Source organism: Anomaloglossus baeobatrachus, chromosome 2 (assembly GCF_048569485.1).
Source record: "Anomaloglossus baeobatrachus isolate aAnoBae1 chromosome 2, aAnoBae1.hap1, whole genome shotgun sequence".
Lineage (NCBI taxonomy): Eukaryota > Metazoa > Chordata > Amphibia > Anura > Aromobatidae > Anomaloglossus > Anomaloglossus baeobatrachus.
This window is the reverse complement of record NC_134354.1, coordinates 5,515,397-5,539,873: the sequence shown is the minus strand read 5'-3', so window position 1 is coordinate 5,539,873 and position 24,477 is coordinate 5,515,397.

Below are 24,477 nucleotides of genomic sequence, written 5' to 3'. Positions count from 1 at the left end.
CTAGGGGGCAGCACACTCCGGTGTTCCCCCGTGCGCCCGTCCGCGACCTCTCCTTGTCGGGACAGCCCGTCTGCGTTACCGTGGTCACGGCCCCTTTTGTGGTGAATGGTGAAGTTGTATTGCTGGAGCGCAAGGCTCCATCGCAACAATCGCCCATTCGTCCCAGAGACGGTGTGCAACCAGCTGAGGGGATTGTGGTCCGTCTCCACGATGAAGTGGCGCCCGTATAGATAGGGTTGCAGACGCTGCAGGGCCCACACTATGGCCAGGCACTCCTTCTCCATCGTGGAATAGGCCACTTCCCTTGGTAACAGCTTCCTGCTCAGGTACAAGACTGGGTGCTCTTGGCTCGCAGAGTCCACCTGGCTGAGCACCGCACCGAGGCCGAAGTCACTGGCGTCGGTCTGTACTACAAACGGCCGCGTGAAGTCGGCTGCCTGTAGCACGGGCGGGCTGGACAGGGCGTCCTTTAGGGCCCGGAAGGCTGTCTCGCAGTCCATTGTCCAATCGACTGCAGAGGGCAGCTTCTTCTTGGTGAGGTCCGTCAAGGGCTTTGCCAGGCTACTATAGCATGGAACAAACCTCCTATAGTACCCAGCGGTCCCCAAGAAGGACATCACCTGCTTCTTGGTCCTGGGGGTGGGCCAGGATGCGATGGCTTCCACTTTCTCAGGCTCGGGCTTCAGTGTTCTCCCACCTACCCGGTGACCGAGGTACTGGACCTCGCTCATGGCCAGCTGACACTTTCCCGGCTTGATGGTCAAACCTGCCCGGTGGATCCGCCTGAGCACCTGTGCTAGATGCTCTAGGTGGTCCTCCCAGGTGGGACTGAAGACGGCAATGTCATCCAGGTACGCGGCCGCGTACCCTTCAAGTCCCTTGAGCAGGGTGTTGACCATCCGCTGGAAAGTGGCAGGGGCATTCCTCATCCCGAATGGCATCACCGTGGACTCGTACAGTCCAAATGGGGTAATAAAGGCAGAGCGTTCCCTGGCCTTGCGAGTCAGGGGGATCTGCCAATATCCCCGGCTCAGGTCCATGATGGTCAGGTACTGAGCCCCGGCCAACTGATCGAGCAGGTCATCGATGCGTGGCATTGGGTACGCATCGGCGACCGTGACAGCATTGAGCCCCCTGTAGTCCACGCAGAACCGAGTGGTTCGGTCCTTCTTAGGGACGAGGACTACAGGCGAGGCCCAAGCGCTGTTGGATGCCTGGATCACCCCCAGCTTCAGCATCTCGTCAATCTCCTGGCGCATGTGTTGCTGCACCTCCAGGGAGACCCGATATGCTGAACGCCGGATCGGGGGATGATCCCCCGTGTCCACGTGATGGACAGCCAAGTCAGTCCTTCCGGGCTGGTTGGTAAACAACCCCCGGAAGGGGTGTAGGGTGGCCCACAGCTGGGACCGTTGGTCCTCCAAGAGCTGGTGGCCAACCTCCACATCCTCAATGGATCCGCCTGCCCTAACCTGGGCTAGCATATCCAAGAGGGTTTCCGCTTCTCCCTCCTCGGGCAGGTTGCACACGGGGAGCGCACACGCCTCCTGCTCATGATGTGCCTTCATCATGTTCACATGGAAGGGCTTCCGCCTTCCACGGGCAGGGTCCAGGGTGACCAGGTACGTCACAGGGTTGAGCTGCTGGTACACGAGGTATGGGCCTTCCCAGGCTGCCTGAAGCTTGTCCTGTGGTACGGGGACCAGTACCCACACCTTTTGACCCACTTGGTAGGTCCTCTCACAAGCGTTCTGGTCGTACCAACGCTTCTGATCGGCCTGGGCTTGAGCCATATTGTCGTGTACCAGTTGCGTCAAGGCCTGCATTTTGTCCCGGAAGCGCATGACATACTCGATAACCGACACTCCAGGGGTGGCCAAATCCCCTTCCCAAGCCTCTTTCACCAGAGCCAGGGGGCCCCGCACACGTCGCCCGTACAGGAGCTCAAACGGTGAGAATCCTGTTGAGGCCTGTGGAACCTCCCGGTAAGCAAATAACAGGTGTGGGAGATACCGCTCCCAGTCACGCCCATGGGAGTCGACCAACATCTTAAGCATCTGCTTTAAGGTGCCATTGAACCGCTCGCACAGGCCATTAGTCTGTGGATGGTACGGGCTGGCCACCAGATGTCGCACCTGGACTTGCCTACAGAGGGTCTCCATCAGCTGGGACATGAATTGGGTCCCCCGGTCGGTGAGCATTTCCTGGGGAAAACCCACTCGGGAGAAAATCTCCAGCAATGCGGTGGCCACCTTGTCAGCCCGAATGGACGACAAGGCCACTGCTTCTGGGTACCGGGTGGCATAGTCCACTACCGTCAGTATGAAGCGTTTCCCGGAGCTGCTGGGGATGGCCAGCGGGCCGACCAGATCCACAGCCACCCTCCTGAAAGGCTCATCGATGATGGGCAGAGATACCAGTGGGGCTTTGGGGCGTGGCCCCGCCTTCCCCACTCTCTGACAGGTTTCACACGAACGGCAGTAGGCAGCCACATCGGCCCCCATTTTTGGCCAGTAGAAATGCTGGTTTAACCTGGCCTTGGTCTTAGCGATCCCTAGGTGTCCGGCCATCGGAATCTCATGTGCGATCCGCAACAACTCCGTCCGGAACGGATAGGGTACCACCAACTGTCGGTCCCTGGGCCACGCCTCCGGTGAACCCTGCTGGACCGTGGCCCGGTACAGCCGTCCTTGGTCCCAGACCACTCGCTCCGAGTCCGAGGGAGGCTGTGCCGCCTGCTCCTTAAGAGCTTTCAGGCTGTCGTCAGCTTCTAACGCTGCCTGAAACCCCTGACTAGATGTGGCCAGAATCGACGAGACTGTCACATCTTCGGTCAGTACCCCGGGACCTGTGTCCTGGCCTCCACCTGACTCGGCTGCCACTTGGTCAGAAGGGGAAGAGCTATCGGACCTCCGGGAGGCCCCTTGGCTTCCAGCACTCCCACTGCGGGTGACAGCGGCCACAGCCGCTGCGACCGTGGGTCGTGCCTGCTCCTCCTCCGTTCCTGACCAAGTCGCCGGCTCAGGCAGACCTACCTGGCTTCCTGACACCCCGGTTGTGGGGGAACCCTGCACCGAGATCTTACCTGGGAGCACTTCCGCTCCTGGACCGGCCCCAATCTCACCTGCCTGTTCCCCCCCTGCAGCAACAGAACCCCGGTGTGAAATCTCTGGGGACCCCACATTTGCTGTGGTAGCCCCCACCCCACACACTGGTCCTCCCCCTGCAGCACCCTGCTCTCTGCTTATCCCTGCAGAGGGCAACAGATCCCAGCTCACAGGCTGGTTACTTGTAGAGGCATTGTCACACCTTTCTCTGACCCCCTCCCCTGTCACAGCTGCAGCTGCGTGTGTGTCTATGGTGTCTGTGCAAGCAGAAATATCAGAGTTCACTCCCTCCTCCCTTACATCATTCATAGATAACACATTAACATTGTCCGGAGGCACGTCAGCACTGGCTGAAGGTTCAGCCTTTGGGGCGGGGCCAAACTGGGAGGTTATTTGCCCCAAATCTGTCCCAAGTAGCACGTTTGCAGGGATCCGATCAGTTACCCCCACCTCCCTCACCCCTCGCCCTGCGCCCCAGTCCACATAAATGTCAGCAACAGGCAGCGCCGGGTCAATGCCTCCAATCCCGGAGACAGCGAGGGTTTTTCCAGGGATCAAGTCTTGGGGGGACACCATCTCAGGCCGCACCAGAGTCACCTCCGAGGCGCTGTCTCGCAGTCCTATGGTCACAGACTGGCCGACGGTGACAGGTTGGAAGCTGTCCAGGGACCTACCACCACCCCCACCCACACAATACACCTTGGGCGGCCCTTGGGACGGGGACGGAGCCGGGGCCTTGGGACGCTGAGGGCACATGGCCTTGAAGTGTCCAGGTAGGTTGCACTGGTGGCACCGTCTTGGCTCTGCCACGGGCCTGGAGAGGGGAGTTGAGGGGGACACCCCCTGCAGTCTAGGGGCAGGTGGGGCAGTCGCAGAATTCATCTTACCCCCTCTCCAGGTGCTGCTGGTGGCCGCTCTCCTGGCCTCAGGGGCCCGGTTGTTGGTGTAGTCATCGGCAAGGGCAGCTGTAGCCGTGGACCCCTTTGGCTTCTGGTCTCGGATGAACTGGCGGAGATCCTCAGGGCAGTTCCACAAGAGTTGCTCCGTGATGAACAAGTCCAGGATCTCCGGTCCGGTGGAAAGCTGCAGGCCTTGGGTCCAGTGGTCGGCAGCTCGGGCAAGTGCCCGCCGGTGGTCAGCCCAGGAGTCCTTTGGTCCCTTCTGTAGGCTCCGGAACTTCTTGCGGTAGGACTCTGGAGTGAGGTTGTACTGTTGGATCAGGGCCCGCTTGATGGTGTCGTAGCCCTGATCTGCCTCAGCAGGCAAGTCCCCAAGGACATCCAGGGCCTTACCCCTTAAACGGGGGGTCAGGTATTTGGCCCACTGGTCCTTGTTCAGATGATGCTGCAAGCAAGTCCGTTCAAAAGCAGTCAAGAAAGAGTCCAAGTCTCCATCCTTCTCCAGCACTGGGAAGTCCTCAACACGGACCTTTGGAAGTTTGGTGTCTGGAAGGTCACGGGTGGCTGATGAGGGCCGGAGCTGAGCTAGCTGCAGCTGGTAGTCACGCTCTGCCTGGCGCTCTTCACGCGCTGCTTGCCGCTCACGCTCGGCCATGAGTTCCTTGTAGCCCTCCCGGTCTCCAGCCTGGCGTAGGGCCATAGCCATTTGAAGAAGGCTATCCGAGCCTCCCAGGCTCGGTGGAATGGCACGTGGTGATCTGCGGCCCGCTGCGGAGCCTGGTGCTTCACTGTCCATTGCAGAGCGGAGGGCTGGCGTCTGGCTCGTTGAGGACCCTTGGGCGAGCTGCTCCTCATCTTGTCCAGCAGTGCCCGGTTGTGCAATGTCCTCTGCAGAGCTGTTTTCTGGCGTCGAGCTCCTGGAGGACTCGTGGACAACCTCCTCATCGTCTCTGGCCTGAGCATCGGCCATTCCTTTGGCTTTGCTCCTGGTGCTCTCAGCCATTCTTGCAGACTTTTGGTCACTGACACAGAACTGACACCTGATGCCTCCACGCACCTTACAGTATCTGCACTCTGACACTCTAGTGTTGAGCTAGTCTGAAGACCCCAGCAGCCACAGCTGCTGCAGGCAGTCTTTAGTGTCTGGGAGTATGGGTCTCACACTCACACACACTATTATCTCGATCCCACCGCTTGCCACCAATATGTCACAAACCACCGGGGGGTCACTCAGAAATCCCCCGCGCTGGCTACCAGTACGTCACAATCGGGGGGTAACAAGTGGGGGTCACCCCTACTTTATACCTCCCGACCGACAGACAGAGCACGTGACGCGCTCTCTAGCGCCCCTCTTATAGTCAGGCCAATTATGGAATTGCCCGACAATAAGCAAGGAGGCCGCTATACTACTTATGCCGATTATTGAAGGGTCCCCGGTGAGAGTAAGGTATATATTCCCCCGACCTCCGCGGGCGGAATATATAATATCTTCCCGAATCTCACTGGCCTCCCCACAATAATCCTTGGCACAACTCGCTGCCACCAACCGCTTCACGGTAACTATTAGCCGAACACACAGACGTGGGATTCAAGATCGAGATAACAGAACAGCCCAAGATTAATTATATAATTTAATCGCCTAAAGCACACTAGAAACTACAATATATACAATAGGGAATCTACAGAATATACATAGGTCAGAGTACAGTTACAGATAAAGCATGGTTTACAACAGGTATGCAATTCAATCAGTTACCTTGTGCGTCTGGCCACAGGGGGGCGCTGTAGACCAGGTTTCCAGGAACTCTCTCACAGGTCTGTCCCAACCAGGCCCCCGAGCAGAAGAACGCTGGAAAATGGCCGAAGTAGGGTTATCAACCTGGGCAGATCCAGGTCCCCTCCTACCTTAGTGACCTCACAGGGAAGCACTGCCACTCCCCCTGCATGGATCAGAATTATCCAGCAAAGGGGCTTTTGGCTATAACTTTGCCTGGGAGCGTCGTAGGCAGACGCCAATGCTCTCATTGTGACAGTTATGAATTTAGCTACAGAACGAGGGGACTCATGACCTGTCTGCCAGTTCCCCATTGGCTGATATCACGCCTGGGGCATTTCCCAATGTCCTGCTCCCATAAAAAGGGGGTGCCGGCATCGTCCACATGCGGAGACACCATTTTTATGGTTGCCATATTTATCGGAAATATGGCTTGCGAGATGTGAACCATTTTTTACTGGAGTCGTTCTGTCTGGCTATTTCCATAGCCTTGCTAATGAGATACAACTCTTGTTACAGGGTGACGGCAGGGAGTCATCCTGTGTCCTTTGTCCTAAAGCCACCTCATTTCCATATCACAGGACATGGCCATGGAGTTTGTTGCTAAACCAGTTGTGTGAAGGAAAGGGGGGTTGACACCAGGAGAGGGCTTCCTGACATACTTGAATATCATGATTTATCGTCATCTCTCCGGATTTACCTCACACCGGGCCTCTGCGGTGTAATAACAGCGTCTTTCTCTGGTGACCGGGCCTCTGCGGTGTAATAACAGCGTCTTTCTCTGGTGACCGGGCCTCTGCGGTGTAATAACAGTGTCTTTCTCTGGTGACCGGGCCTCTGCGGTGTAATAACAGCGTCTTTCTCTGGTGACCGGGCTCCTGCGGTGTAATAACAGTGTCTTTCTCTGGTGACCGGGCTCCTGCGGTGTAATAACAGCGTCTTTCTCTGGTGACCGGGCTCCTGCGGTGTAATAACAGCGTCTTTCTCTGGTGACCGGGCCTCTGCGGTGTAATAACAGCGTCTTTCTCTGGTGACCGGGCTCCTGCGGTGTAATAACAGTGTCTTTCTCTGGTGACCGGGCCTCTGCGGTGTAATAACAGCGTCTTTCTCTGGTGACCGGGCTCCTGCGGTGTAATAACAGCGTCTTTCTCTGGTGACCGGGCCTCTGCGGTGTAATAACAGCGTCTTTCTCTGGTGACCGGGCCTCTGCGGTGTAATAACAGCGTCTTTCTCTGGTGACTGGGCTCCTGCGGTGTAATAACAGTGTCTTTCTCTGGTGACCGGGCCCCTGCGGTGTAATAACAGTGTCTTTCTCTGGTGACCGGGCCTCTGCGGTGTAATAACAGCGTCTTTCTCTGGTGACTGGGCTCCTGCGGTGTAATAACAGCGTCTTTCTCTGGTGACCGGGCCCCTGCGGTGTAATAACAGCGTCTTTCTCTGGTGACCGGGCTCCTGCGGTGTAATAACAGCGTCTTTCTCTGGTGACCGGGCCCCTGCGGTGTAATAACAGTATCTTTCTCTGGTGACCGGGCTCCTGCGGTGTAACAACAGCGTCTTTCTCTGGTGACCGGGCCCCTGCGGTGTAATAACAGCGTCTTTCTCTGGTGACCGGGCCTCTGCGGTGTAATAACAGCGTCTTTCTCTGGTGACCGGGCTCCTGCGGTGTAATAACAGCGTCTTTCTCTGGTGACCGGGCTCCTGCGGTGTAATAACAGTGTCTTTCTCTGGTGACCGGGCTCCTGCGGTGTAATAACAGTGTCTTTCTCTGGTGACCGGGCTCCTGTGGTGTAATAACAGCGTCTTTCTCTGGTGACCGGGCCCCTGCGGTGTAATAACAGCGTCTTTCTCTGGTGACCGGGCCTCTGCGGTGTAATAACAGCGTCTTTTTCTGGTGACCGGGCTCCTGCGGTGTAATAACAGTGTCTTTCTCTGGTGACCGGGCTCCTGCGGTGTAATAACAGCGTCTTTCTCTGGTGACCGGGCCTCTGCGGTGTAATAACAGCGTCTTTCTCTGGTGACCGGGCCTCTGCGGTGTAATAACAGCGTCTTTCTCTGGTGACCGGGCCTCTGCGGTGTAATAACAGCGTCTTTCTCTGGTGACCGGGCCTCTGCGGTGTAATAACAGCGTCTTTCTCTGGTGACTGGGCTCCTGCGGTGTAATAACAGCGTCTTTCTCTGGTGACCGGGCTCCTGCGGTGTAATAACAGCGTCTTTCTCTGGTGTCCGGGCCCCTGCGGTGTAATAACAGCGTCTTTCTCTGGTGACCGGGCCTCTGCGGTGTAATAACAGTGTCTTTCTCTGGTGACCGGGCTCCTGCGGTGTAATAACAGCGTCTTTCTCTGGTGACCGGGCTCCTGCGGTGTAATAACAGCGTCTTTCTCTGATGACCGGGCTCCTGCGGTGTAATAACAGCGTCTTTCTCTGGTGACCGGGCTCCTGCGGTGTAATAACAGTGTCTTTCTCTGGTGACCGGGCTCCTGCGGTGTAATAACAGTGTCTTTCTCTGGTGACCGGGCTCCTGCGGTGTAATAACAGCGTCTTTCTCTGGTGACCGGGCTCCTGCGGTGTAATAACAGCGTCTTTCTCTGGTGACCGGGCTCCTGCGGTGTAATAACAGCGTCTTTCTCTGGTGACCGGGCTCCTGCGGTGTAATAACAGCGTCTTTCTCTGGTGACCGGGCCCCTGCGGTGTAATAACAGCGTCTTTCTCTGGTGACCGGGCTCCTGCGGTGTAATAACAGCGTCTTTCTCTGGTGACCGGGCTCCTGCGGTGTAATAACAGCGTCTTTCTCTGGTGACCGGGCTCCTGCGGTGTAATAACAGCGTCTTTCTCTGGTGACCGGGCTCCTGCGGTGTAATAACAGCGTCTTTCTCTGGTGACCGGGCCTCTGCGGTGTAATAACAGCGTCTTTCTCTGGTGACCGGGCCTCTGCGGTGTAATAACAGCGTCTTTCTCTGGTGACTGGGCTCCTGCGGTGTAATAACAGCGTCTTTCTCTGGTGACCGGGCTCCTGCGGTGTAATAACAGCGTCTTTCTCCGGTGACCGGGCTCCTGCGGTGTAATAACAGCGTCTTTCTCTGGTGACCGGGCTCCTGCGGTGTAATAACAGCGTCTTTCTCTGGTGACCGGGCTCCTGCGGTGTAATAACAGTGTCTTTCTCTGGTGTCCGGGCCCCTGCGGTGTAATAACAGTGTCTTTCTCTGGTGACCGGGCCTCTGCGGTGTAATAACAGCGTCTTTCTCTGGTGACCGGGCCCCTGCGGTGTAATAACAGCGTCTTTCTCTGGTGACCGGGCTCCTGCGGTGTAATAACAGTGTCTTTCTCTGGTGACCGGGCCCCTGCGGTGTAATAACAGCGTCTTTCTCTGGTGACCGGGCTCCTGCGGTGTAATAACAGTGTCTTTCTCTGGTGACCGGGCTCCTGCGGTGTAATAACAGCGTCTTTCTCTGGTGACCGCGCTCCTGCGGTGTAATAACAGTGTCTTTCTCTGGTGTCCGGGCCCCTGCGGTGTAATAACAGTGTCTTTCTCTGGTGACCGGGCCTCTGCGGTGTAATAACAGCGTCTTTCTCTGGTGACCGGGCTCCTGCGGTGTAATAACAGTGTCTTTCTCTGGTGACCGGGCTCCTGCGGTGTAATAACAGCGTCTTTCTCTGGTGACCGGGCTCCTGCGGTGTAATAACAGCGTCTTTCTCTGGTGACCGGGCCCCTGCGGTGTAATAACAGCGTCTTTCTCTGGTGACCGGGCTCCTGCGGTGTAATAACAGCGTCTTTCTCTGGTGACCGGGCTCCTGCGGTGTAATAACAGTGTCTTTCTCTGGTGACCGGGCCTCTGCGGTGTAATAACAGTGTCTTTCTCTGGTGACCGGGCTCCTGCGGTGTAATAACAGCGTCTTTCTCTGGTGACCGGGCTCCTGCGGTGTAATAACAGCGTCTTTCTCTGGTGACTGGGCTCCTGCGGTGTAATAACAGCGTCTTTCTCCGGTGACCGGGCTCCTGCGGTGTAATAACAGCGTCTTTCTCTGGTGACCGGGCCCCTGCGGTGTAATAACAGCGTCTTTCTCTGGTGACTGGGCTCCTGCGGTGTAATAACAGCGTCTTTCTCCGGTGACCGGGCTCCTGCGGTGTAATAACAGCGTCTTTCTCTGGTGACCGGGCCCCTGCGGTGTAATAACAGTGTCTTTCTCTGGTGACCGGGCCTCTGCGGTGTAATAACAGCGTCTTTCTCTGGTGACTGGGCTCCTGCGGTGTAATAACAGTGTCTTTCTCTGGTGACTGGGCTCCTGCGGTGTAATAACAGCGTCTTTCTCTGGTGACTGGGCTCCTGCGGTGTAATAACAGCGTCTTTCTCTGGTGACTGGGCTCCTGCGGTGTAATAACAGCGTCTTTCTCTGGTGACCGGGCTCCTGCGGTGTAATAACAGCGTCTTTCTCTGGTGACCGGGCCTCTGCGGTGTAATAACAGTGTCTTTCTCTGGTGACCGGGCTCCTGCGGTGTAATAACAGTGTCTTTCTCTGGTGACTGGGCTCCTGCGGTGTAATAACAGCGTCTTTCTCTGGTGACCGGGCCTCTGCGGTGTAATAACAGCGTCTTTCTCTGGTGACCGGGCCTCTGCGGTGTAATAACAGCGTCTTTCTCTGGTGACCGGGCCTCTGCGGTGTAATAACAGCGTCTTTCTCTGGTGACCGGGCTCCTGCGGTGTAATAACAGTGTCTTTCTCTGGTGATCGGGCCTCTGCGGTGTAATAACAGTGTCTTTCTCTGGTGACCGGGCTCCTGCGGTGTAATAACAGCGTCTTTCTCTGGTGACCGCGCTCCTGCGGTGTAATAACAGCGTCTTCTCTGGTGACCGGGCTCCTGCGGTGTAATAACAGCGTCTTTCTCTGGTGACCGGGCCTCTGCGGTGTAATAACAGCGTCTTTCTCTGGTGACCGGGCTCCTGCGGTGTAATAACAGCGTCTTTCTCTGGTGACCGGGCCCCTGCGGTGTAATAACAGCGTCTTTCTCTGGTGACCGGGCTCCTGCGGTGTAATAACAGCGTCTTTCTCTGGTGACCGGGCTCCTGCGGTGTAATAACAGCGTCTTTCTCTGGTGACCGGGCCTCTGCGGTGTAATAACAGCGTCTTTCTCTGGTGACCGGGCCCCTGCGGTGTAATAACAGTGTGTTTCTCTGGTGACCGGGCTCCTGCGGTGTAATAACAGCGTCTTTCTCTGGTGACCGGGCTCCTGCGGTGTAATAACAGCGTCTTTCTCTGGTGACCGGGCTCCTGCGGTGTAATAACAGCGTCTTTCTCTGGTGACCGGGCCTCTGCGGTGTAATAACAGCGTCTTTCTCTGGTGACCGGGCCCCTGCGGTGTAATAACAGTGTGTTTCTCTGGTGACCGGGCTCCTGCGGTGTAATAACAGCGTCTTTCTCTGGTGACCGGGCTCCTGCGGTGTAATAACAGCGTCTTTCTCTGGTGACCGGGCTCCTGCGGTGTAATAACAGCGTCTTTCTCTGGTGACCGGGCTCCTGCGGTGTAATAACAGCGTCTTTCTCCGGTGACCGGGCCCCTGCGGTGTAATAACAGCGTCTTTCTCTGGTGACCGGGCCTCTGCGGTGTAATAACAGCGTCTTTCTCCGGTGACCGGGCTCCTGCGGTGTAATCAGGGCTGTGGAGTCGGTAAGCCAAACCTTCGACTCCGACTCCGGCTCCGACTCCGACTCCTACATATATTGCTTATAGTTAGGTGAAAAATTTATTGTAGTACATGAATATGTGTATGTGAACATCAGACATTTAATAATTTTTATGATACAATAATCAAGATATTTGGATAGAACATAAAATATATTTATTGGAATACAACTTTAGAACACATAAAACTGTAATAAATTGTAAATATGTAATACACTATGTAATATACAGTAGATTACATATATATCTTGTGTGTGTATATACACTATATGTATATATATATATATATATATATATATATATATTACATATTTACAATTTATTAGTTTTTTGTGTTCTAAAGTTGTATTCCAATAAATATTTTATGTTCTATCCAAATATCTTGATTATTGTATCATAAAAACAATTAAATGTCTGATGTTCACATTGTACTACAATAAATTTTTCACTTAAATATAAGCATTATACTAAATGTTATTATTTAGTAAAATATTCAGCACATTCTGCATTGCACTCCTGTCCCCAATTTATTATATATTTTAGGAGTCGGAGTCGGTGCATTTTATACCGACTCCGACTCCGACTCCACCAAAATGAGCTCCGACTCCGACTCCGACTCCACGACTCCGACTCCGACTCCACAGCCCTGGGTGTAATAACAGTGTCTTTCTCTGGTGACCGGGCTCCTGCGGTGTAATAACAGTGTCTTTCTCTGGTGACCGGGCTCCTGCGGTGTAATAACAGTGTCTTTCTCCGGTGACCGGGCCTCTGCGGTGTAATAACAGCGTCTTTCTCTGGTGACCGGGCTCCTGCGGTGTAATAACAGCGTCTTTCTCTGGTGACCGGGCCCCTGCGGTGTAATAACAGCGTCTTTCTCTGGTGACCGGGCTCCTGCGGTGTAATAACAGCGTCTTTCTCTAGTGACCGCGCTCCTGCGGTGTAATAACAGCGTCTTTCTCTGGTGACCGGGCTCCTGCGGTGTAATAACAGTGTCTTTCTCTGGTGACCGGGCTCCTGCGGTGTAATAACAGCGTCTTTCTCTGGTGCCCGGGCTCCTGCGGTGTAATAACAGCGTCTTTCTCTGGTGACCGCGCTCCTGCGGTGTAATAACAGCGTCTTTCTCTGGTGACTGGGCTCCTGCGGTGTAATAACAGCGTCTTTCTCTGGTGACCGGGCCTCTGCGGTGTAATAACAGCGTCTTTCTCTGGTGACCGGGCTCCTGCGGTGTAATAACAGTGTCTTTCTCCGGTGACCGGGCTCCTGCGGTGTAATAACAGCGTCTTTCTCTGGTGACCGGGCCTCTGCGGTGTAATAACAGCGTCTTTCTCTGGTGACTGGGCTCCTGCGGTGTAATAACAGTGTCTTTCTCTGGTGACCGGGCTCCTGCGGTGTAATAACAGTGTCTTTCTCTGGTGACCGGGCCCCTGCGGTGTAATAACAGCGTCTTTCTCTGGTGACCGGGCTCCTGCGGTGTAATAACAGCGTCTTTCTCTGGTGACCGGGCTCCTGCGGTGTAATAACAGCGTCTTTCTCTGGTGACCGGGCCCCTGCGGTGTAATAACAGCGTCTTTCTCTGGTGACCGGGCCCCTGCGGTGTAATAACAGCGTCTTTCTCTGGTGACCGGGCCCCTGCGGTGTAATAACAGTGTCTTTCTCTGGTGACCGGGCTCCTGCGGTGTAATAACAGCGTCTTTCTCTGGTGACCGGGCTCCTGCGGTGTAATAACAGCGTCTTTCTCTGGTGACCGGGCTCCTGCGGTGTAATAACAGCGTCTTTCTCTGGTGACCGGGCCCCTGCGGTGTAATAAGTGTCTTTCTCTGGTGACCGGGCTCCTGCGGTGTAATAACGTCTTTCTCCGGTGACCGGGCTCCTGCGGTGTAATAAGTGTCTTTCTCTGGTGACCGGGCTCCTGCGGTGTAATAAGTGTCTTTCTCTGGTGACCGGGCCCCTGCGGTGTAATAACAGCGTCTTTCTCTGGTGACCGGGCCTCTGCGGTGTAATAACAGCGTCTTTCTCTGGTGACCGGGCCCCTGCGGTGTAATAACAGCGTCTTTCTCTGGTGACCGGGCCTCTGCGGTGTAATAACAGCGTCTTTCTCTGGTGACCGGGCCTCTGCGGTGTAATAACAGCGTCTTTCTCTGGTGACCGGGCCCCTGCGGTGTAATAACAGCGTCTTTCTCTGGTGACCGGGCCTCTGCGGTGTAATAACAGCGTCTTTCTCTGGTGACCGGGCTCCTGCGGTGTAATAACAGCGTCTTTCTCTGGTGACCGGGCTCCTGCGGTGTAATAACAGTGTCTTTCTCTGGTGTCCGGGCCCCTGCGGTGTAATAACAGCGTCTTTCTCTGGTGACCGGGCCCCTGCGGTGTAATAACAGCGTCTTTCTCTGGTGACCGGGCCCCTGCGGTGTAATAACAGTGTCTTTCTCTGGTGACCGGGCTCCTGCGGTGTAATAACAGCGTCTTTCTCTGGTGACCGGGCCCCTGCGGTGTAATAACAGTGTCTTTCTCTGGTGACCGGGCTCCTGCGGTGTAATAACAGCGTCTTTCTCCGGTGACCGGGCCCCTGCGGTGTAATAACAGTGTCTTTCTCTGGTGACCGGGCTCCTGCGGTGTAATAACAGTGTCTTTCTCTGGTGACCGGGCTCCTGCGGTGTAATAACAGTGTCTTTCTCTGGTGACCGGGCTCCTGCGGTGTAATAACAGCGTCTTTCTCTGGTGACCGGGCTCCTGCGGTGTAATAACAGCGTCTTTCTCTGGTGACCGGGCTCCTGCGGTGTAATAACAGCGTCTTTCTCTGGTGACCGGGCCTCTGCGGTGTAATAACAGTGTCTTTCTCTGGTGACCGGGCTCCTGCGGTGTAATAACAGCGTCTTTCTCTGGTGACCGGGCCCCTGCGGTGTAATAACAGTGTCTTTCTCTGGTGACCGGGCTCCTGCGGTGTAATAACGTCTTTCTCCGGTGACCGGGCTCCTGCGGTGTAATAGCGTCTTTCTCTGGTGACCGGGCCCCTGCGGTGTAATAAGTGTCTTTCTCTGGTGACCGGGCCTCTGCGGTGTAATAACAGCGTCTTTCTCTGGTGACCGGGCCCCTGCGGTGTAATAACAGTGTCTTTCTCTGGTGACCGGGCTCCTGCGGTGTAATAACAGCGTCTTTCTCTGGTGACCGGGCCTCTGCGGTGTAATAACAGCGTCTTTCTCTGGTGACTGGGCCCCTGCGGTGTAATAACAGCGTCTTTCTCTGGTGACCGGGCTCCTGCGGTGTAATAACAGCGTCTTTCTCTGGTGACTGGGCTCCTGCGGTGTAATAACAGCGTCTTTCTCTGGTGACCGGGCCTCTGCGGTGTAATAACAGCGTCTTTCTCTGGTGACCGGGCCTCTGCGGTGTAATAACAGCGTCTTTCTCTGGTGACCGGGCCCCTGCGGTGTAATAACAGTGTCTTTCTCTGGTGACCGGGCTCCTGCGGTGTAATAACAGCGTCTTTCTCTGGTGACTGGGCTCCTGCGGTGTAATAACAGCGTCTTTCTCTGGTGACCGGGCTCCTGCGGTGTAATAACAGCGTCTTTCTCCGGTGACTGGGCTCCTGCGGTGTAATAACAGCGTCTTTCTCCGGTGACTGGGCTCCTGCGGTGTAATAACAGCGTCTTTCTCCGGTGACTGGGCTCCTGCGGTGTAATAACAGTGTCTTTCTCTGGTGACCGGGCTCCTGCGGTGTAATAACAGCGTCTTTCTCTGGTGACCGGGCCTCTGCGGTGTAATAACAGCGTCTTTCTCTGGTGACCGGGCCTCTGCGGTGTAATAACAGCGTCTTTCTCTGGTGACCGGGCTCCTGCGGTGTAATAACAGCGTCTTTCTCTGGTGACCGGGCTCCTGCGGTGTAATAACAGCGTCTTTCTCTGGTGACCGGGCTCCTGCGGTGTAATAACAGCGTCTTTCTCTGGTGACCGGGCCTCTGCGGTGTAATAACAGCGTCTTTCTCCGGATACCGGGCTCCTGCGGTGTAATAACAGCGTCTTTCTCTGGTGACCGGGCTCCTGCGGTGTAATAACAGCGTCTTTCTCTAGTGACCGGGCTCCTGCGGTGTAATAACAGCGTCTTTCTCTAGTGACCGCGCTCCTGCGGTGTAATAACAGCGTCTTTCTCTGGTGACTGGGCTCCTGCGGTGTAATAACAGCGTCTTTCTCTGGTGACCGGGCCTCTGCGGTGTAATAACAGCGTCTTTCTCTGGTGACCGGGCTCCTGCGGTGTAATAACAGTGTCTTTCTCCGGTGACCGGGCTCCTGCGGTGTAATAACAGCGTCTTTCTCTGGTGACCGGGCCTCTGCGGTGTAATAACAGTGTCTTTCTCTGGTGACCGGGCTCCTGCGGTGTAATAACAGCGTCTTTCTCTGGTGCCCGGGCTCCTGCGGTGTAATAACAGCGTCTTTCTCTGGTGACTGGGCTCCTGCGGTGTAATAACAGTGTCTTTCTCTGGTGACCGGGCTCCTGCGGTGTAATAACAGCGTCTTTCTCTGGTGACCGGGATCCTGCGGTGTAATAACAGCGTCTTTCTCTGGTGACCGGGCTCCTGCGGTGTAATAACAGCGTCTTTCTCTGGTGACCGGGCCCCTGCGGTGTAATAACAGCGTCTTTCTCTGGTGACCGGGCCCCTGCGGTGTAATAACAGCGTCTTTCTCTGGTGACCGGGCCCCTGCGGTGTAATAACAGTGTCTTTCTCTGGTGACCGGGCTCCTGCGGTGTAATAACAGCGTCTTTCTCTGGTGACCGGGCTCCTGCGGTGTAATAACAGCGTCTTTCTCTGGTGACCGGGCTCCTGCGGTGTAATAACAGCGTCTTTCTCTGGTGACCGGGCCCCTGCGGTGTAATAAGTGTCTTTCTCTGGTGACCGGGCTCCTGCGGTGTAATAACGTCTTTCTCCGGTGACCGGGCTCCTGCGGTGTAATAAGTGTCTTTCTCTGGTGACCGGGCTCCTGCGGTGTAATAAGTGTCTTTCTCTGGTGACCGGGCTCCTGCGGTGTAATAACAGCGTCTTTCTCTGGTGACCGGGCCTCTGCGGTGTAATAACAGCGTCTTTCTCTGGTGACCGGGCCCCTGCGGTGTAATAACAGCGTCTTTCTCTGGTGACCGGGCCTCTGCGGTGTAATAACAGTGTCTTTCTCTGGTGACCGGGCCTCTGCGGTGTAATAACAGCGTCTTTCTCTGGTGACCGGGCCTCTGCGGTGTAATAACAGCGTCTTTCTCTGGTGACCGGGCCTCTGCGGTGTAATAACAGCGTCTTTCTCTGGTGACCGGGCCCCTGCGGTGTAATAACAGCGTCTTTCTCTGGTGACCGGGCCTCTGCGGTGTAATAACAGCGTCTTTCTCTGGTGACCGGGCTCCTGCGGTGTAATAACAGCGTCTTTCTCTGGTGACCGGGCTCCTGCGGTGTAATAACAGTGTCTTTCTCTGGTGTCCGGGCCCCTGCGGTGTAATAACAGCGTCTTTCTCTGGTGACCGGGCCCCTGCGGTGTAATAACAGCGTCTTTCTCTGGTGACCGGGCCCCTGCGGTGTAATAACAGTGTCTTTCTCTGGTGACCGGGCTTTTGCGGTGTAATAACAGCGTCTTTCTCTGGTGACCGGGCCCCTGCGGTGTAATAACAGTGTCTTTCTCTGGTGACCGGGCTTTTGCGGTGTAATAACAGCGTCTTTCTCTGGTGACCGGGCCCCTGCGGTGTAATAACAGTGTCTTTCTCTGGTGACCGGGCTCCTGCGGTGTAATAACGTCTTTCTCCGGTGACCGGGCTCCTGCGGTGTAATAGCGTCTTTCTCTGGTGACCGGGCTCCTGTGGTGTAATAACAGCGTCTTTCTCTGGTGACCGGGCCCCTGCGGTGTAATAACAGCGTCTTTCTCTGGTGACCGGGCTTCTGCGGTGTAATAACAGCGTCTTTCTCTGGTGACCGGGCCTCTGCGGTGTAATAACAGCGTCTTTCTCTGGTGACCGGGCCTCTGCGGTGTAATAACAGCGTCTTTCTCTGGTGACCGGGCTCCTGCGGTGTAATAACAGTGTCTTTCTCTGGTGATCGGGCTCCTGCGGTGTAATAACAGTGTCTTTCTCTGGTGACCGGGCCTCTGCGGTGTAATAACAGCGTCTTTCTCTGGTGACCGGGCCCCTGCGGTGTAATAACAGTGTCTTTCTCTGGTGACCGGGCTCCTGCGGTGTAATAACAGCGTCTTTCTCTGGTGACCGGGCCCCTGCGGTGTAATAACAGTGTCTTTCTCTGGTGACCGGGCTCCTGCGGTGTAATAACAGTGTCTTTCTCTGGTGACCGGGCTCCTGCGGTGTAATAACAGCGTCTTTCTCTGGTGACCGGGCCCCTGCGGTGTAATAACAGTGTCTTTCTCTGGTGACCGGGCTCCTGCGGTGTAATAACAGTGTCTTTCTCTGGTGACCGGGCTCCTGCGGTGTAATAACAGTGTCTTTCTCTGGTGACCGGGCTCCTGCGGTGTAATAACAGCGTCTTTCTCTGGTGACCGGGCCTCTGCGGTGTAATAACAGCGTCTTTCTCTGGTGACCGGGCCTCTGCGGTGTAATAACAGCGTCTTTCTCTGGTGACTGGGCTCCTGCGGTGTAATAACAGCGTCTTTCTCTGGTGACCGGGCCCCTGCGGTGTAATAACAGCGTCTTTCTCTGGTGACCGGGCCTCTGCGGTGTAATAACAGCGTCTTTCTCTGGTGACCGGGCTCCTGCGGTGTAATAACAGCGTCTTTCTCTGGTGACCGGGCCTCTGCGGTGTAATAACAGCGTCTTTCTCTGGTGACCGGGCTCCTGCGGTGTAATAACAGCGTCTTTCTCTGGTGACCGGGCTCCTGCGGTGTAATAACAGTGTCTTTCTCTGGTGATCGGGCCCCTGCGGTGTAATAACAGCGTCTTTCTCTGGTGACCGGGCTCCTGCGGTGTAATAATAGCGTCTTTCTCTGGTGCCCGGGCCTCTGCGGTGTAATAACAGCGTCTTTCTCTGGTGACCGGGCTCCTGCGGTGTAATAACAGCGTCTTTCTCTGGTGACCGGGCCTCTGCGGTGTAATAACAGCGTCTTTCTCTGGTGACCGGGCCCCTGCGGTGTAATAACAGCGTCTTTCTCTGGTGACCGGGCTCCTGCGGTGTAATAACAGCGTCTTTCTCTGGTGACCGGGCTCCTGCGGTGTAATAACAGCGTCTTTCTCTGGTGACCGGGCTCCTGCGGTGTAATAACAGCGTCTTTCTCTGGTGACCGGGCTCCTGTGGTGTAATAACAGTGTCTTTCTCTGGTGACCGGGCCCCTGCGGTGTAATAACAGCGTCTTTCTCTGGTGACCGGGCTCCTGCGGTGTAATAACAGCGTCTTTCTCTGGTGATCGGGCCCCTGCGGTGTAATAACAGTGTCTTTCTCTGGTGACCGGGCTCCTGCGGTGTAATAACAGTGTCTTTCTCTGGTGACCGGGCTCCTGCGGTGTAATAACAGTGTCTTTCTCTGGTGACCGGGCTCCTGCGGTGTAATAACAGCGTCTTTCTCTGGTGACCGGGCTCCTGCGGTGTAATAACAGCGTCTTTCTCTGGTGACCGGGCCCCTGCGGTGTAATAACAGCGTCTTTCTCTGGTGACCGGGCTCCTGCGGTGTAATAACAGTGTCTTTCTCTGGTGACTGGGCTCCTGCGGTGTAATAACAGCGTCTTTCTCTGGTGACCGGGCTCCTGCGGTGTAATAACAGCGTCTTTCTCTGGTGACCGGGCCTCTGCGGTGTAATAACAGCGTCTTTCTCTGGTGACCGGGCCTCTGCGGTGTAATAACAGTGTCTTTCTCTGGTGACCGGGCTCCTGCGGTGTAATAACAGCGTCTTTCTCTGGTGACCGGGCCCCTGCGGTGTAATAACAGCGTCTTTCTCTGGTGACCGGGCTCCTGCGGTGTAATAACAGCGTCTTTCTCTGGTGACCGGGCTCCTGCGGTGTAATAACAGCGTCTTTCTCCGGTGACCGGGCTCCTGCGGTGTAATAACAGCGTCTTTCTCTGGTGACCGGGCTCCTGCGGTGTAATAACAGCGTCTTTCTCTGGTGACCGGGCCTCTGCGGTGTAATAACAGCGTCTTTCTCTGGTGACCGGGCCCCTGCGGTGTAATAACAGCGTCTTTCTCTGGTGACCGGGCTCCTGCGGTGTAATAACAGCGTCTTTCTCTGGTGACCGGGCCCCTGCGGTGTAATAACAGCGTCTTTCTCTGGTGACCGGGCTCCTGCGGTGTAATAACAGCGTCTTTCTCTGGTGACCGGGCTCCTGCGGTGTAATAACAGTGTCATTCTCTGGTGACTGGGCTCCTGCGGTGTAATAACAGCGTCTTTCTCTGGTGACCGGGCTCCTGCGGTGTAATAACAGCGTCTTTCTCTGGTGACCGGGCCTCTGCGGTGTAATAACAGCGTCTTTCTCTGGTGACCGGGCTCCTGCGGTGTAATAACAGCGTCTTTCTCTGGTGACCGGGCTCCTGCGGTGTAATAACAGCGTCTTTCTCTGGTGACCGGGCTCCTGCGGTGTAATAACAGCGTCTTTCTCTGGTGACCGGGCTCCTGCGGTGTAATAACAGCGTCTTTCTCTGGTGACCGGGCTCCTGCGGTGTAATAACAGCGTCTTTCTCTGGTGACCGGGCTCCTGCGGTGTAATAACAGTGTCTTTCTCTGGTGACCGGGCCTCTGCGGTGTAATAACAGCGTCTTTCTCTGGTGACCGGGCCTCTGCGGTGTAATAACAGCGTCTTTCTCTGGTGACCGGGCCTCTGCGGTGTAATAACAGCGTCTTTCTCTGGTGACCGGGCCTCTGCGGTGTAATAACAGCGTCTTTCTCTGGTGACCGGGCCCCTGCGGTGTAATAACAGCATCTTTCTCTGGTGACCGGGCTCCTGCGGTGTAATAACAGCGTCTTTCTCTGGTGACCGGGCCTCTGCGGTGTAATAACAGCGTCTTTCTCTGGTGACCGGGCCCCTGCGGTGTAATAACAGCGTCTTTCTCTGGTGACCGGGCCCCTGCGGTGTAATAACAGCGTCTTTCTCTGGTGACCGGGCCCCTGCGGTGTAATAACAGCGTCTTTCTCTGGTGACCGGGCTCCTGCGGTGTAATAACAGCGTCTTTCTCTGGTGAACGGGCCTCTGCGGTGTAATAACAGCGTCTTTCTCTGGTGACCGGGCCTCTGCGGTGTAATAACAGTGTCTTTCTCTGGTGACCGGGCCTCTGCGGTGTAATAACAGCGTCTTTCTCTGGTGACCGGGCTCCTGCGGTGTAATAACAGCGTCTTTCTCTGGTGACCGGGCTCCTGCGGTGTAATAACAGCGTCTTTCTCTGGTGACCGGGCCTCTGCGGTGTAATAACAGCGTCTTTCTCTGGTGACCGGGCTTTTGCGGTGTAATAACAGCGTCTTTCTCTGGTGACCGGGCCTCTGCGGTGTAATAACAGTGTCTTTCTCTGGTGACCGGGCTCCTGCGGTGTAATAACAGTGTCTTTCTCTGGTGACCGGGCCCCTGCGGTGTAATAACAGCGTCTTTCTCTGGTGACCGGGCTCCTGCGGTGTAATAACAGCGTCTTTCTCTGGTGACCGGGCCCCTGCGGTGTAATAACAGCGTCTTTCTCTGGTGACCGGGCCCCTGCGGTGTAATAACAGCGTCTTTCTCTGGTGACCGGGCTCCTGCGGTGTAATAACAGTGTCTTTCTCTGGTGACCGGGCTCCTGCGGTGTAATAACAGCGTCTTTCTCTGGTGACCGGGCCTCTGCGGTGTAATAACAGCGTCTTTCTCTGGTGACCGGGCCTCTGCGGTGTAATAACAGCGTCTTTCTCTGGTGACCGGGCCTCTGCGGTGTAATAACAGCGTCTTTCTCTGGTGACCGGGCCTCTGCGGTGTAATAACAGCGTCTTTCTCTGGTGACCGGGCTCCTGCGGTGTAATAACAGTGTCTTTCTCTGGTGACCGGGCTCCTGCGGTGTAATAACAGCGTCTTTCTCTGGTGACTGGGCTCCTGCGGTGTAATAACAGCGTCTTTCTCTGGTGACCGGGCTCCTGCGGTGTAATAACAGTGTCTTTATCTGGTGACCGGGCCTCTGCGGTGTAATAACAGCGTCTTTCTCTGGTGACCGGGCTCCTGCGGTGTAATAACAGCGTCTTTCTCTGGTGACCGGGCCTCTGCGGTGTAATAACAGTGTCTTTCTCTGGTGACCGGGCCTCTGCGGTGTAATAACAGCGTCTTTCTCTGGTGACCGGGCTCCTGCGGTGTAATAACAGCATCTTTCTCTGGTGACCGGGCTCCTGCGGTGTAATAACAGCGTCTTTCTCTGGTGACCGGGCTCCTGCGGTGTAATAACAGCGTCTTTCTCTGGTGACCGGGCCCCTGCGGTGTAATAACAGTGTCTTTCTCTGGTGACCGGGCTCCTGCGGTGTAATAACAGCGTCTTTCTCTGGTGACCGGGCCTCTGCGGTGTAATAACAGCGTCTTTCTCTGGTGACCGGGCCCCTGCGGTGTAATAACAGCGTCTTTCTCTGGTGACCGGGCCCCTGCGGTGTAATAACAGCGTCTTTCTCTGGTGACCGGGCTCCTGCGGTGTAATAACAGTGTCTTTCTCTGGTGACCGGGCCCCTGCGGTGTAATAACAGCGTCTTTCTCTGGTGACCGGGCCCCTGCGGTGTAATAACAGCGTCTTTCTCTGGTGACCGGGCTCCTGCGGTGTAATAACAGCGTCTTTCTCTGGTGACCGGGCCCCTGCGGTGTAATAACAGTGTCTTTCTCTGGTGACCGGGCTCCTGCGGTGTAATAACAGCGTCTTTCTCTGGTGACCGGGCCTCTGCGGTGTAATAACAGTGTCTTTCTCTGGTGACCGGGCCCCTGCGGTGTAATAACAGTGTCTTTCTCTGGTGACCGGGCCCCTGCGGTGTAATAACAGCGTCTTTCTCTGGTGACCGGGCCTCTGCGGTGTAATAACAGTGTCTTTCTCTGGTGACCGGGCTCCTGCGGTGTAATAACAGCGTCTTTCTCTGGTGACCGGGCTCCTGTGGTGTAATAACAGCGTCTTTCTCTGGTGACCGGGCTCCTGTGGTGTAATAACAGCGTCTTTCTCTGGTGACCGGGCCTCTGCGGTGTAATAACAGCGTCTTTCTCTGGTGACCGGGCCTCTGCGGTGTAATAACAGCGTCTTTCTCTGGTGACCGGGCTCCTGCGGTGTAATAACAGCGTCTTTCTCTGGTGACCGGGCTCCTGCGGTGTAATAACAGTGTCTTTCTCTGGTGACCGGGCTCCTGCGGTGTAATAACAGCGTCTTTCTCTGGTGACCGGGCTCCTGCGGTGTAATAACAGTGTCTTTCTCTGGTGACCGGGCTCCTGCGGTGTAATAACAGTGTCTTTCTCTGGTGACCGGGCCCCTGCGGTGTAATAACAGCGTCTTTCTCCGGTGACCGCGCTCCTGCGGTGTAATAACAGCGTCTTTCTCCGGTGCCCGGGCTCCTGCGGTGTAATAACAGCGTCTTTCTCTGGTGACCGGGCTCCTGCGGTGTAATAACAGCGTCTTTCTCTGGTGACCGGGCTCCTGCGGTGTAATAACAGCGACTTTCTCTGGTGACCGGGCTCCTGCGGTGTAATAACAGCGTCTTTCTCTGGTGACCGGGCTCCTGCGGTGTAATAACAGCGTCTTTCTCTGGTGACCGGGCCTCTGCGGTGTAATAACAGCGTCTTTCTCTGGTGACCGGGCTCCTGCGGTGTAATAACAGTGTCTTTCTCTGGTGACCGGGCTCCTGCGGTGTAATAACAGTGTCTTTCTCTGGTGACCGGGCCTCTGCGGTGTAATAACAGCGTCTTTCTCTGGTGACCGGGCTCCTGCGGTGTAATAACAGTGTCTTTCTCTGGTGACCGGGCTCCTGCAGTGTAATAACAGCGTCTTTCTCTGGTGACCGGGCCTCTGCGGTGTAATAACAGCGTCTTTCTCCGGTGACCGGGCCCTGGCGGTGAAATAACAGTATTTTTCCCCAGTGACTGGGCTCCTGTGGTGTAATAACAGTGTCTTTCTCCGTTGACCGGGCCTTGGCGGTGAAATAACAGTATTTTTCCCCAGTGACTGGGCCCCGGTGGTGTAATAACAGTGGTTTTCCCTGGTGCAATGAAATCTTTCTCCGGTGACCGGGCCTCTGCGGTGTAATAACAGTGTCTTTCTCTGGTGACCGGGCTCCTGCGGTGTAATAACAGCGTCTTTCTCTGGTGACCGGGCCTCTGCGGTGTAATAACAGCGTCTTTCTCTGGTGACCGCGCCCCTGCGGTGTAATAAGTGTCTTTCTCTGGTGACCGGGCCTCTGCGGTGTAATAACAGCGTCTTTCTCTGGTGACCGGGCCCCTGCGGTGTAATAACAGCGTCTTTCTCTGGTGACCGGGCTCCTGCGGTGTAATAACAGCGTCTTTCTCTGGTGACCGGGCCTCTGCGGTGTAATAACAGCGTCTTTCTCTGGTGACTGGGCTCCTGCGGTGCAATAACAGCGTCTTTCTCTGGTGACCGGGCTCCTGCGGTGTAATAACAGCGTCTTTCTCTGGTGACCGGGCCTCTGCGGTGTAATAACAGCGTCTTTCTCTGGTGACCGGGCCTCTGCGGTGTAATAACAGCGTCTTTCTCTGGTGACCGGGCTCCTGCGGTGTAATAACAGCGTCTTTCTCTGGTGACCGGGCTCCTGCGGTGTAATAACAGCGTCTTTCTCTGATGACCGGGCTCCTGCGGTGTAATAACAGTGTCTTTCTCTGGTGACCGGGCTCCTGCGGTGTAATAACAGCGTCTTTCTCTGGTGACCGGGCTCCTGCGGTGTAATAACAGTGTCTTTCTCTGGTGACCGGGCCTCTGCGGTGTAATAACAGCGTCTTTCTCCGGTGACCGGGCCCTGGCGGTGAAATAACAGTATTTTTCCCCAGTGACTGGGCTCCTGTGGTGTAATAACAGTGTCTTTCTCCGTTGACCGGGCCTTGGCGGTGAAATAACAGTATTTTTCCCCAGTGACTGGGCCCCGGTGGT